This window comes from Sus scrofa, chromosome 5 (assembly GCF_000003025.6).
Source record: "Sus scrofa isolate TJ Tabasco breed Duroc chromosome 5, Sscrofa11.1, whole genome shotgun sequence".
In the NCBI taxonomy this organism is placed as follows: Eukaryota; Metazoa; Chordata; class Mammalia; order Artiodactyla; family Suidae; genus Sus; species Sus scrofa.
In genome coordinates, this window is record NC_010447.5 from 51,799,613 (window position 1) to 51,809,055 (window position 9,443).

At 39.5% G+C, this 9,443-nt stretch overlaps 1 pseudogene; it reads left to right on the top strand.

The window, feature by feature from the left end:
- On the top strand, window positions 1,639-1,935 carry LOC110260727 (annotated as a pseudogene).

Consider the following 9,443-nt stretch of genomic DNA (forward strand, 5'->3'; position numbering starts at 1 on the left):
GAGTTAAAGGTGAATAAATATTGAGACTCTTTAGAGGTTTAGAAGAGTTTTACACATAATGTGTGTTTTGGAAACCTCTATCAGAGTTGCTTGGCTATTTACTAAATACAGAGACTCTTGAACTCCATCCCTTTCCTATTGAAATGGAATTTTTCTTTATGGAATATCTGAAAAATATTAATTTCAAGCGTGACACTTCGAATATTTTTTAAAATCCCTCGGCTATAATTCTGAAATGATGAATGTGGTGCAGTTTTAAAAAAAAAATTCAAAAATCTTCCAAAATACTTGGGAATATATGATGCCAGGAAAGTCAGCCTGGATCTTAACCATTTAAATAACCTGTTTTATTCTGAAATAGTAGGAAATTGAGAATTTTCCTCAACGCTTGCTTAGGAAAAGAAGATCTGGAGCCACTGAAGAGTAAATGATACTGGATGGACAAATGCAAACAACTGGAAACTAAACAAAATAGGAGAAACAACAGGTTTTAAACACTGGAATGAAGGCATGACAAGACCATGATCCTGGGGGCAGGGTGGAGAAAATGAGCTTCATAATTGATCTGACTTTGCGCCTGAAAGAATTTGTTGCATCATAATGTTGGCAAAAATGAGTTTAAGCAAAGCACTGACATCTCACTGGGTTGAAGAGACAGGGATTGGTGTTCCAGAAAGTCAAGGAATACATGACATCCATAAGATTTGAGGATGGCAACAAACAATTGCCAAGAAATGTAACTGGATGATTCCTAGAACCCAAATGAGATTTGGTGATATTCAAATTCTCATCAGCCATTTTACAGAAGTGTTATTGAAGATCCAGGGTCTCAGTCTATAACTTAGAAATCTAATATCTTGGTTTTTTTTATTTTTTGTTTTGTTTTGTTTTGCTTTTTTTAGCGCTGCAGGTGTAGCACATGGAAGTTGCCAGGCCAGGGGTTGTATCAGAGCTACAGCTGGTAGCCTATGCCACAGCCATAGCATCACCAGATCCAAGCCATGTCTGCAACCTTCACCACGGCTCATGGCAGTGCTGGATCCTTAACCCACCAATCATGCCCAGGGATCGCACCTGCATCTCTTAGATACTAGTTGGGTTTGTTTCCACTGAGTCACAATGGGAACTCCCTAATACCCTATTAATACATGTAAATGGACCAGAATAAAGTTACTCTAGAACTTCTCTCACAGAGCTTAAAATAAGCCTCAATAGGATCAAGCTGATCCACAAGTAACTTAAATACCTACCAAACACCCTTTGTAGAATGCGCCAAAATCTAGACACTTTAATATGGTAGCACTCACAATTATAGTGTCTAGCAACTAACAAAAAATTGCTAGATATAGGAAGAAGCAAGGGGAAAAAATTAGTCAATACAAACAGAAAATAGAAATGACAAAAGTGGTTGATTTACACGCACATACACACACATGTGCACATTCAAAGACAAAAAGGAAAATATGAATATCAAGAAGAGAGCAACTGAAACTATGAAAAGAACCAAATGGAATTTCCGAAGTTGAAAATATCATTTCTAAAATTTAAAATATACCTGATGGGGAGAAATAAAGATTGGAACCCGTTTGAGATTGCAGCTCCTTAGAGAGAGGGTGTTGGACTTCAGTTAAGTTCCTTATGTCTTCCCCTGAAATTGCTTCCCACTTGTGGGGGCAAATGAGAGTACATGGCTCTACTAAAACCTATAAGGACTGCAAAGTATGGCCTCGGAGAAGTTTGGCTTGGGATTGGAGAGAAATAGGAACTGAGCATTCTCCTGGTGTGCAGACTGCAGATGTGGAGGGAGTTGCTGAGAAAGGCATGCAGATCCTTGTGATTGGCCAAGGGATGAGTGAGGCCTTGAAGGTAACTCAAAAAAAAGAAAAGGGCATTGATGTTCGGGTCCTCCAGACAGAGCAGGCAGCAAAGGAGTAAAATGCCTTGATTACCCAAGGCATCAGGGTGGGTGGGGTCTTCCATTTTATCTACTGATGGAGTCATAAGAGAATAAACCATTAAGCAATTAAAAAAAAAAGAAAATATACCTTATGGACTTGAAAGCAGGTAAGAAACTATAGAAGAAAATTTCAGTGAAGTAAAAGAGCAGCTTTACAAACTGAGGCACAGAGAGGACAAAAACTGACTTGTGAGACTCCATCAAGTGGCTAACATAGATGATTGCACACCCTCCTGGGCTTGATTCTTACCATCACACTTAGTAATTTTGTGAACAAGTGATTTGATCTCTCTGTGCCCCAAATTCCCCAACTTTTCACTTTGGGAGAGTAATAGCACCTGGATTAAAGTGTTCTCATGAGGATGAAACATGTTTATATATGTTAAAATAATAAAAGGTATCCCACAGAAATCACAATGAATTTTAACAATTTTTATTAAATTCCAAAACAGGAAGAGAATGGAGTTCCCTGGTGGCTCAGCAGGTTAAGGATCTGGCATTATCACTGCTGTGGCAAGGGTTTGATTTCTGGCCTGAGAATATCTGCATGCCATGAGTGCAACAAAATAACAACAACAGCAAAAAGGATGAAAAATATATTGATGATCATGAAGTTATTCCTAACTGGTAATCTAAGATTTTTAATATTTGAAGAGTTCCCACTATGGCGCAATGGGATTGGCAGTGTCTGGGAGTGCTGGGACATGGGTTCGATCCCAGCCTGGTGTAGGAGAAAATGTCCCAATTAAAAGGTAGAAAGGAGAGACCCCGGCCATGACGACTAAGCAAAGTCCAGCCACCTGCCCCTAACCACCACTCCCCACCACACATCTGCTTCTGTAAAGTTGCTTCCGCAATTACGACCCTGCCTGTTCTCACTACGGTCCACCAGCCAAGCACCAACCCGGAGGAGCTAGCCCATAAAAGCTTTGTGAAACCCTTCTCTGGGGCTCAGACTCCGGCAAGCGATCTTCTCTGAGCCCACAGGCATAACAAACCTGAGTTCTCCAACTCTCCCAGTGCTCGCTTGGTTTCTCGCTGGATAAAAGAGCTGCTGATATAATACAGCCACAGAGCTGGAGATGGTACGTTACAGCCACAAGGCTGTCGCTAGAGCTGATACACAGGGGCTCAGGGGCTACTGGGCAGCTGCCGTAACACTGGCACAGTGGGTTAAGGATCCAATGTAGCCACAGCTGCAGCTTAGGTTGCAACTGCCAGGGATCGAACCCACATCTTCAAGGATACTAGTTGGGTTCATTACCATTGAACCAGGACAGGAACTCCTGGCTGAGGTTTTTCTTCTGCCTCTGGTCTTACTATGATTCTATCATTTTCTTAGATTTTACCTTTCTTTATTAAATACTATTAGACCATTGTCTCAAGGTCAATAGCAGCAGTACACTATTGACTATATTGCCAAAATTATATTGTGCCACTCAGAGCACTCAGTATAGCATCTAATGCATAGCAGTTCTCAATAAATACTGGTTCCCAAACAGTACCCATTTTTTTCAGTATAATGAACAAATCAAGATTCTGGATTTTAGAGGTTGATTTTGGTGCTTCTGATTTTCTGTAATTTTATTCTCTTGTTAGTTTTTTTTTGTTGTTGATTTTTTTCCTTTTTTTTTTTTTTTCTATTGGCTAAGATCAGAGAAAGCAAAATGAGACATGTTTTAAAAGGCTTCTCAAATATTTAAATGCAGACAAGGAGAGTATTTCCTATCATATTTTTCCTTGGGAAGTACCAATGAGCATTTGGAGTGGAGGGTAAACACAGCTTCAGGGAAATCGCTTTCAGAAACCCATTAAGGTCAGCCACTGGTGATGGATGAGGGATAGAAATAACTTTCTCTGTGGCGCACAAGAACACTGCGGAAAGTTGCATTTTAACTTGCCTTAAGTTATCAGCAAGACATAATAACTAACTTTAAATGCACAGTCCACAGCCAAAATGCCTCAGGCATATGTTCTTTGCAACATTTCTACTTTAAAAGTGAAAGACATTCCTTGAGTCCATTGACATTGTGTAAAAACGTTGGCAGTGCTTGATATATTTTAGTTATAATATTTATTTTCTAGTTAGAGAAAGTATCTGTGGACATTGTGCAGATTGTTCAATATAAAGAAATGTTTATTTTAACATATACTCAGATGCATAGAAAAGCTGTTGAAACCTGAATGAGATCCATAGTTTAATTTATAGTAGTGTACCAATCTTAATTTCTTGGTTTTAATAAGGTACAAAGGTTAAATTAGATGTTATATCAGAGGAAGCCAAATGATGGGTACATAGGAACTTACCAAATAATTTTCAACTTTTTGTGAGTCTAAAATTATTTTAAGGACTTCCCTGGTGGCCTCGTAGGTTAAGGATAGGTGTTGTCACTGCCGTGGTTTGGGTTCTATCGCTGGCCCAAGAACTTCTGCATGCCACAGACTCAGCTAAAAAATAAAAAAAGATAAAATACAATAACATAAAATGAAATGAAATAATCTCAAAATAAGAAGGTTTTAAAAATCATCTACACTTTTAATATTTTGGTGTTGAGACAAATAAAGTCAGTGTGATTAAAATGGACCAAAGCATCTGTCAGCAAGAACCCCTTCTTTGGTCAGTGGTTTGTTTATCCGAAAAAGTCTGGGGAAGGGACTCAAATACCATCACCTGGTGTTTCCGTTGCCTACCATCGCCTAATTCTTGTTTCTCTTGGTTGGTTCCAGTTTCAGACAGGCTCTTCTCTTAAGCATCCTGGGGGAGGAAGGGGTAAGAGCAGGAGAGAAACCCCAGGGCTGGTTTCACAATCGAATAGTTGCTAAATGGAAAAAAACAAAACAAAACAAATATCTACTGCCGTAGATAAGCAGAGCAGATAAGGAAAGTAAAAAAGGAAAAGAAAAGAAGTTCCCTTTTGGCACAACTGGTTAAGGATCCAGTGTTACTGTAGCTGTGGTCCAATTTGAAACAGTGGCGTGGGTTTGATCCCTGGCCCAGGAACTTCCCCATGCCATGGGCATAGCCAAAAAGAAGAAGAAAAAAGAAGGAAAGAGGCAAGTGTTCTATAAATATCCAAAAGATATATATTTTTACCAATAATTAAAATTACATAAAAAATTAGAACAAAGTTTAGAACACAATTCCATCTTCATCTGACCAACTAGAAGAAATAAAACATTAGATAAAACAGACAAGGGCTAGGAAGAGTAAGCGGGTGTAATTCTTCTGAAAAACAATTTGTTCATACTCTTTGGCCCAGTAATTTCACTTCCAGTGATCCTAAGAAAGGAAATTAAAAATATGGATAATGACTATGAACAAGGATATTTATGCAATATTATTTATCACAGTAAAAGCACGTCTCAAAATATTTGGGGATAGTTAATAAAAACATGGTGTTTCTGAATAGCTGAATATTTGTAAACTTCCTGATTTCTTGAAATATTTAAAGTAATATTTTTCTAAAGGAAACAAATGTGTGTAAACCTGAGTTTGAGAAAAGATCAATTTTTTTTTTTTTTTTTTTGCTTTTTAGGGCTGCATTCTCAGCATATGGAAGTTCCCAGGCTAGGGGTAGAATCAGAGCTACAGCTGCTGGCCTATGCCACAGCCACAGCAATGTGGGATCCAAGCCTCGTCTTCAGCCTGCACCACAGCTCATGGCAACACCGGATCCCCAGACCAACTGAATGAGGCCAGGGATCAGACCTGCGTCCTCATGGATACTAGTCGGATTTGTTTCTGGTGTGCCACAACGGGATCTCCTGATCCTCAAATTTTAAAACAGTTTGCTTACTAGCTGTGTGACATTGGGCAGAATATTAATGTTCTGGGTCTCAGATTTCTTACTTGTAGAATGAGGATAGTATCTTACTAAGGACTATAGTGCCTTATAGTCCTGAAATGAGAATTAAATGAATTACTGCAAGTAAAATAAATATTACATGTTGTTCATTCAGGTAACCACATGCATTACATGCTTTCGATGTATATGCATATACCTGGCATACAGTACTTTTCACAATAAATGAAAGCCCCTTTTTTTTGGCCACATCTACAGCATGTGGAAGTTCCCAGGCCAGGAATCACATCCAGTGACCAGAGTCGCTGCAGGACAACCCCTTAACCCACTGTGCCATGAGAGAACTCGGATCCCACGTTGCTGTGGCTCTGGTGTAGGCCAGCGGCTACAGCTCTGATTCGACCCCTGGCCTGGGAACCTCCTTATGCCTCGGGAGCGGCCCAAAGAAATAGCAAAAAGACAAAATAAATAAATAAATAAATAAAAGACCCAGATAGAAACTCAGTAAACAGCCAGAGTGAGGCGGTCACTGGGGCACTGTGGGGGCTTTTTTATTATAGAAAACAAATTCCTTGCTGTGTTTTGCTTTATAGCACTCTAAGAAAACTTTAGTCAAGTGAACCCCAGGATTTTCCAGTTAAAAATTTCCATGATAACTCTTTCCACCTTGTAAAATAGATGTTCTTTAAAGGACTGCATAGTCATTCATATTTTATTTTACTTTTAAAAAAAAATTTTAGTAAAGAATAGTTGATTGAAAATGTTTCTTCAATTTCTGCTATTCAGCAAAACAACTCAGTCATGCACATGTGTGTATATATATATATATATATATATATTTATATACACATTCTTTTTCTTTGTACTATCTTCCATCATGTTCTAACCCAAGAGATTGGACATAGTTCCCTGTGCTATACAGTAGGACCCCCTTACTTATCCATTCTAAATGTAATAGTTTGTGGAGTTCCCGTCGTGGCTCAGTGGTTAATGAATCTGATTAGAAACCATGAGGTTTCGGGTTTGATCCCTGGCCTCGCTTGACAGGCTAAGGATCCGGCGTTGCCATGACCTGTGGTGTAGTTCGCAGACGTGGCTTGGATTCCGCGTTGCTGTGGCGTAGGCTGATGGCTACAGCTCCAATTAGTCCCCTAGTCTAGGAACCTCCGTATGCCTCGGGTGCAGCCCTAGAAAAGGCAAAAACACAAATAAATAAATATATAAATAAATAAATGTAATAGTTTGCTTCTAACAACCTCAAATTCCCTGTCTATCCCCCATTCCTCCCTCTGGTAACCACAAGTCTGCTCTCCATGTCCATGATTTCTGTTTTGTGGACAGGATCATATTTTAAATGAATACAAGCAAAGAAGGGAAACAGCAGTTAGGCTTTAGGATTAAAATTCAAGAGGCATTTGGGAAGAAGTAGCTGCATCTGGACTGGGCATGAGAGGGGAGAAGTAGTGGGGGTGTATTTATTTTATTATAAGTATTTTCATTCCATTTGATTCTTATCAAGTACAATTTGTATGTTATAGCAAGATAAGGAAAATTTAAACATGAAAATTCTTCTCTGCTCTTTGGTCTCCGCGCTCCCCCACTGTGCACTGTGTAATCCGCACTGTACATGGACTAGACCTCTTCCATTGGCAGGAATATCTGTTTAACCGTAAAGAGCAACATTCTCTCATCATCAACAAGACAACTCCTTAAAGATAACATTATTTCTTAATTTTGTAAGAGGTCTCATGACCCACCAGGATGATGTTCAGATCTGGGCTGTGTAAACTGTCAATCTATCATTTGATGTATAGCCCTCTGTCCCAAAAAATATAGATAACTATGTTTCAACTTCTAATGGGTAGAACGGTTCTCAGAGCTTTCTGAGATGCTCTTCCCAGGTTATCACCCTCACATTTGACTCAAATAAGATTTTCCAATCCTTTCTTAGATCGACTCATTAGTTTTTTGTCGACATTCTTTACCTTTTATTTTCTAAAAAAAAAATAATTATAATACGTTCAAATGTGTAGGGCCAAAACACAGAAAAACTGCTCATCTGCTTCAGAGTCTCTAAAATAAGAAAAAAAAAGTATTTGAAGCTATAGAAGAAAAACTTTAGCACCAGAAAGAATAAGAGGCCATGATTGCACGAACAGGATTTTTTTTTGGGGGGGTGCACCCACGGCATATGAAAGTTTCCAGGCTAGGGGTTGAATTAGAGCTGCAGCCACCAGCCTATACCACAGCCACAGCAATGTGGGATTCAAGCCACATCTGTGACCAATACCACAGCTCACAGCAATGCTGGATCCTTAGCTCACAAGCAAGGCCAGAGATCAAACCAAAGTCCACATGGATACTAGTGGGGTTCGTAACCCACTAAGCCACAGGAATGGCTGATGGTAGATTCCCCACAATGAGGATATTTGCAATGCCCTGAGGGCATGTGGGATGAACCCTTCTTACAGAAGCAGTGCCCAGGCAAACTTAAGGGCACCACCTTGTAAGCAGTAGGAAAGTTCTGCTATCTGATTGGCTCTGCAGGAGCCAGCTGCCTGAAAGTTCACCTTTGGTGTGTAATCTGCTCTGTGTATTTTCTTCTCAATATCCCTCTACCTGGAATAAACACTTACCAAGGCAAGGCTCACCACAGGGACCTTTCAAAGATGTATCACCTCGGAGTTTCGGTCGTAGTGCAGTGGTTAACGAATCTAACTAGGAACCATGAGGTTGTGGGTTCGATCCCTGGCTTTGCTCAGTGGGTTATGGATCCGGCATTGCCATGACCTGTGGTGTAGGTCGCAGATGTGGCTCAGATCCAGCGTTGCTGTGGCTGTGGGCTAGGCCAGTGGCTACAGCTCCGATTAGACCCCTAGCCTGGGAACCTCCACACGGCTCGGGTGTGGCCCGGGAAAAGACAAAAAGACAGAAAAAAAGATGTATCACCTCTCCCAACAGAGGCATTTTTCCATGAGTGAGACATAGTTACTCGAAGAGTTATCCATTGTTGTTTTCCAAACTCTCAGAGAAAACAATCTCCAAGGACAAGAGAAGTAAAAACAAACAAACAAAAAACCTCATGCATACTCTTTGGTCTGAGCCCAGGAATTTGTTACAACAAAATAACTTCTAAACCTCTATGGTTCAGACATATATACAAAGAAAAGCACTCCAAGTTACAGCCATCCAGTGAATGGCTGGAAAATAAAAACTTCAATTCTCTTCTTTTCCCACTGACACTGGTTTTTTACCCATATTTGTTTCCTGTAGTTAGGGATACTCAGCAATATCATTTCTTCATTTATAAGCAAATATTGCTTTTCTTGTTTCAACTTGAGTAGCAATTTGCCCACCAGAAACTCAGCTTCAAGGAGCTACAACTATCTGAAACATATCTAAGAACTGGGAAATTTCCTTTAACCTCTCCCCCCAATTATATATATATGGTATAAAAGAGTCCAAATCAAGGAATGTCTCTTAAATCCTAATTTACAGAGTTTATTTTCTCCTATGATGCCTCAAGTTTTATACGTATCTAGCTGGGAGAGACACATGTATCTTGTCAGATACTATGTTACTTGGAGATAAAAACATGAGTCAAATACTCTCAAGGAATTTTAATTCTAATAAGATTAATCTGGTAATTTCACAACCACGGAAGAACAAAAATAGAATTAAAA